This window comes from Anabrus simplex, chromosome 1 (genome assembly GCF_040414725.1).
Source record: "Anabrus simplex isolate iqAnaSimp1 chromosome 1, ASM4041472v1, whole genome shotgun sequence".
Classification (NCBI taxonomy): Eukaryota; Metazoa; Arthropoda; class Insecta; order Orthoptera; family Tettigoniidae; genus Anabrus; species Anabrus simplex.
The window spans coordinates 1,021,591,466-1,021,597,465 of NC_090265.1; positions in this window are offsets into that span (position 1 = coordinate 1,021,591,466).

The following is a 6,000-nucleotide window of genomic DNA, read 5'->3' on the forward strand; positions in this document are numbered from 1 at the left end:
AAATGGTTGTTGTAAACTGTGATAAAAAAAATTAAAAAAACACATCCAGTAAGTTTAGGAAACCTTAAAATAACACATTACTCTATCACTTTAGTAGTGTCATCTGTTGATCAACGTCCCGACTTCTTGTACTAGTTGTTTCAATTTTTAATATGATAGATAGCGTTCTTCAAGGCGCTTCATTAAAATACAGGGGTTGAGGTGTACCTCCCGGTACTATTATTATTATTATTATTATTATTATTATTATTATTATTATTATTATTATTATATTTACTTAAATTTAAATACTAAATACAGTTTTCTGACACAGCGAGATGCCGGAATTTTGCCTACATGATATTTTTATATGCTAGACGAGACTGAGCTATTTGGGTACCTTCAAATACCACCGGGATAAGCCTGTATCGTACCCGCCAACCTGAGGTCGCCGGGCTGAGTAAGTAAGTAAACATGTATTTTTCTCCAGATCTTACAGTTACACAACCTAATCGATCTTAACGAAGAAAAATAACAATTCTTAATAGGAAAAAAGAAAAAAATGCAAAACTACGACAGTTACAGCAAAAACAAAGAACAAGGAAACCAGATGTCATAGACAATACATTATAAAGATACAATGATACCCCACACAGGTGGGCGTAACAGCACAAAATAAAGAGAACAAGGGAAAGTCAGTCCACTGGCCTCTCGGCCAGCTGAATTAAAAGTAAAATTAAAAGGGCAAGGTACGGCAAATACGACAACCCCAGGTTTAAAACACCTCACTTTCTGGATACGTGATGGCATGTGTCACCCGCCTGAACTAGCAATCATTGCACATGCTAGTAAGTCTCTCTGTGGTGGCACATGCCAGCACATCTCCTCCCCCATTCCCCGCTACTACTCAGCAGCTAGGAAGGTCGATCACTCCACTATGCTGATTCAGTACATTGCTTGTGTCATGACAAACCACTACACTATCTTTCTTCTCTTACCATAACTGAGATTTTTTCTTTAAGGCTACTGAACATCTGTCTCTGGTTTTAGACAAAAACCTACACAAATTCCCAGCACTTTTCCATTCCGCCACTAACCACCTCAAAAGCTTATCTTCATTGCACGGATGAGAAATCCACTCTAACTGTTGTTTATTAAACATCCGTCTCTCTTCCAGCGTTCCTTTACACTCTGTCAGCAAATGAAAGTCTTTCCTTTCTTCACCACATAATATACACAACGTATTTACTTTTAACTTAGTCCAGCCTTTATTAACATATACACCTAACAACCACCAGATTAGCCCTGTTCTCACCCCCCCATTTACATTTGCCACTCTCAGATTTAGCATCAGATTTACTCCCAGAAACATTTTTAGGGTAGCCTTCTCCCGGCATTCGGCCACCATTTCTTGTTTAGCAATATCTCTCGCCCTCATAATCACGTGTTTACAATGCGTGCCCTTACTCCCGCCTCATTTAACGTTACAGAACTCGCCCATCCCCAGTCTATCTAAGGTGTTTTTTACTTTGTCCAACCAGTGGTCACCATAATTATCCTCCATTTGACTTTGGTAGGCCGACTGTAGGATCAGGCTCCCTACCCCTTCTCTTGATCTACACCAGTAACCAAGCACTCTTTTTAAAATATCGATCTTAATATACTCTTTACACAACATCTTCACATCTGCACTCGCAGTACACAAGGGTAGGCCTGTAACAATCTTGCAGAACCTACTCTCTACCTGCTCTAATATCACACACTCTTTTTTTACGCCCCAGACCTCCGAAGCATATAGCATTTTACCCTTCACCACCGTGTTAAATAACATACTTTGTATAGCATAGCTTGCTCTCCTAAATTTATTTTTCAATATCCTATTTACTGAGAGTGCAGCTTGGCCTTTCCATTTGACATGCCTAATCTGCTCCATCCAACTACGATTTCTACTCAGCATCACCCCCAGGTACTCCATCTTTTCCACCACCTAAATCTCTTCCCCGTTTATTGCCCACTTTACTCCCGGTTTCTTTTTATTCCCATTCCTGCATACCATCACCTCAGACTTCTTACTGTTGATCTTCAATGACCATTTCTCCGCAAAACTCCCTACTTTATTCAAACGTTTTTACAAACACCCAGCTGTCAACGACAGCAACAACACATCATCAGCAAAGATTAACCCTGGAATTTCTTGTTTGCTTAGAACAGGGTAAGCCCATTTTCTCTCTACATGGTCACTTAGTAGGTCATTTATAAACAATAGGAACAGGATTGGCGACAATTTACATCCCTGTTTCAACCCAACTTTCGACTCAATCACTCCACTCACCACCCCTTCTTCTGCCCTGATGCTACAATACACTTTCTCGTATATACTTCTGATCGCCCTTCCCATCTTCTCTCTCACCCAAAGCCTCCCCAATATTTCAAACAGGGCCTCCCTGCTCACTGCATCGAACGCCTTCTGGAAGTCAATTGTGGCAATAAATACTTTGGCACCTGCTTTTCTCACATATTTATCAATTATGGTTCTCACGATCATTAAATTATCAGCCGTCATTCTCCCCTTCCTAAATCCATTTTGAAAGCACGATATAATTGAGTAATCCTCTGCCCACTTCCTCATTCTATTTGCTAGAATACCCGTGTACACCTTGCTCAGGGAGTCCAGCAGGGTTATACCTCTATAATTAAAGGGATTAGTCCTGTCCCCTTCATTTTTATAAATAGGATATATAATCCTCTTCTGCCATTCTTTAGGGAATTTCATCCCTTCAAATATCTTGTTGAAGAATGTTACCAGACACTCTATCATCTACTTATTTTCTGCTACTTCCTTCCAACCAATACACATTAGTTATCCCACTTTCCCCACCCGCAGTGCTGATCTTCAAATTCTTTATCACTCCCCTCACCTCCTCACCCGTTATTCTCTTTTCCAGCTCTTGGCAGCTCCTCTCTAGCCCCTATCTACTTTATCACCTCCGTCGACCCTTACCCACCCTTCCTAATAATTCCTGGAAATATTCTACCCATGTTCCATATCCGATTTTCGGTTTCGTCACTCTACTCGTCTCCCTATTAATTTTTCTAACCCTCGCGCACACCTTTCCTCCTTCCCTGTTCTTGCACTCCCTATTTAAAGTTTCCGTTTGAGCCTCCTGCCAAACCTTTTTCTTCTCTCCTATCATTTTCTTGAATTCTTTCCTCATCCTGAAAATTTTTCCCCTTAACCCCCTCTCACCATGTTTCCTGAACTCAGCCAACGCTCTCAGTACTGCCTTCCTTTTCGCCTTACATTCCTTATCGAGCCAACCCTCTCCCACATCTCTATTCCTATTCCTGTATGATTTCTCCTCCGCTATTTTCCTCCCCGGATACTCCAAAAGCTCCACAGCTCTCTCAATATTATTACCTTTTACTGCTACCTCAAACCCCACCTTGATGATCTGGAATTCTTCCTCCTCCAGGTATTTGCTTAACTTCGGTCTCCCCTCCTTTGACCAGATATACTTAGGAACTCTGCGACCTCTCACACTCCACTCTCTTCCTGAACCCTTCTCTTCTGCACCCCCATCCCTATTTACGATTATACACTGACTGACAGAGCAAATGCAACACCAAGAAGGAGTGGTTCGAAAGGGATGAAAGTTGGGAAAAAACAGAGACGGCACGGACGAATAATTGATGTTTATTTCAAACCGATATGCAGGTTACACAATGCGCACGGCATCGACTCAGTAGGATGTAGGACCATCGCGAGCGGTGATGCACGCAGAAACACGTCGAGGTACAGAGTCAATAAGAGTGCGAATGGTGTCCTGAGGGATGGTTCTCCATTCTCTGTCAACCATTTGCCACAGTTGGTCGTCCGTACGAGGCTGGGGCAGAGTTTGCAAACGGCGTCCAATGAGATCCCACACGTGTTCGATTGGTGAGAGATCCGGAGAGTACGCTGGCCACGGAAGCATCTGTACACCTCGTAGAGCCTGTTGGGAGATGCGAGCAGTGTGTGGGCGGGCATTATCCTGCTGAAACAGAGCATTGGGCAGCCCCTGAAGGTACGGGAGTGCCACCGGCCGCAGCACATGCTGCACGTAGCGGTGGGCATTTAACGTGCCTTGAATACGCACTAGAGGTGACGTAGAATCATACGCAATAGCGCCCCCAACCATGATGCCGCGTTGTCTAGCGGTAGGGCGCTCCAAAGTTACTGCCGGATTTGACCTTTCTCCACGCCGACGCCACACTCGTCTGCGGTGACTATCACTGACAGAACAGAATCGTGACTCATCGGAGAACACGACGTTCCGCCATTCCCCCATCCAAGTCGCTCTAGCCCGGCACCATGCCAGGCGTGCACGTCTATGCTGTGGAGTCAATGATAGTCTTCTGAGCGGACGCTGGGAGTGCAGGCCTCCTTCAACCAATCGACGGGAAATTGTTCTGGTCGATATTGGAACAGCCAGGGTGTCTTGCACATGCTGAAGAATGGCGGTTGACGTGGCGTGCGGGGCTGCCACCGCTTGGCGGCGGATGCGCCGATCCTCGCGTGCTGACGTCACTCGGGCTGCGCCTGGACCCCTCGCATGTGCCACATGTCCCTGCGCCAACCATCTTCGCCACAGGCGCTGCACCGTGGACACATCCCTATGGGTATCGGCTGCGATTTGACGAAGCGACCAACCTGCCCTTCTCAGCCCGATCACCATACCCCTCGTAAAGTCGTCTGTCTGCTGGAAATGCCTCCGTTGACGGCGGCCTGGCATTCTTAGCTATACACGTGTCCTGTGGCACACGACAACACGTTCTACAATGACTGTCGGCTGAGAAATCACGGTACGAAGTGGGCCATTCGCCAACGCCGTGTCCCATTTATCGTTCGCTACGTGCGCAGCACAGCGGCGCATTTCACATCATGAGCATACCTCAGTGACGTCAGTCTACCCTGCAATTGGCATAAAGTTCTGACCACTCCTTCTTGGTGTTGCATTTGCTCTGTCAGTCAGTGTATATACCGGAGAGTGGTGGGATTCCAGCGAATCAACCACTTCCATCCTGTTAATTCTCTCCAACATATCATCCGAACTCATAATCAGATCAATAACACTACCTCCTTCGTATGTATTGCAAGTCATTTTTCCTTCCGTATCCCCCTGTCACCACCCATTTAGAATATACCAGTCACACGCTCCACTATAAACATTTCTCACTTTTTCTTCACTTTTCCTATCTCCCATCTTTACTCTCCTTTCCTCTTTACCATACTCTGGACAAGAGCTTCCTATTCTTGCATTTAAGTCCCCTAACAAAATCAGTCCATCCTCTTCGTACTTTCCACTAATAATATTAATTTCCTCTATCAGGCCATCGAAGAAGTAATCATTCGCATATATTGATCCCCTTAGAGGGTTGTATATAAAACCCAAACACACAATCTTTCTCCTCCCCTTTTAAACCTAACCCATAATACCTCTTCTAGCTCATTTTCTATATCTATGACTTGATCACTTAGTTCTTTAATTAATAATGAAACTCCGCCCGAAGTTCTCCCCTTCTTTCCCTGCTTTTTCTTCGTTTTATTCCTTATTACGAACCCCTTCCAGGTTAGATTTGTCCCTTGTTTTAGCCATCTCTCTAGGAGGGCCACTATATCAAAACTCTCCACCATCTTGCAAACCTCTTCATTCCCCAACTTACTTCCCATCCCTTCAATATTTATCACGCCTATCTTCCACCCTAGCTACCTACTACCCTTCCCTACCCCTCTTTATCGCCTTTATTTTTATTTACCTCAGCAGCGTTATTTAACTTACTTCTAGTTCTACGAAGTCCTTCTGTTTCCTCTCTGCTCTCTCCCTTTATAACAGCCCTTCCTGACCCTTTGTTCCCCGTCTCTTCCTGCACTTTATTTCTCTTCCCCCATAGATCTTTCAGACTTACACTTCTAGTTCTGGTCGTTACCTCTCTCCGGGTATTTGCCATCTCATCCACTGCAGCACTTTCCGGTGGTGCACG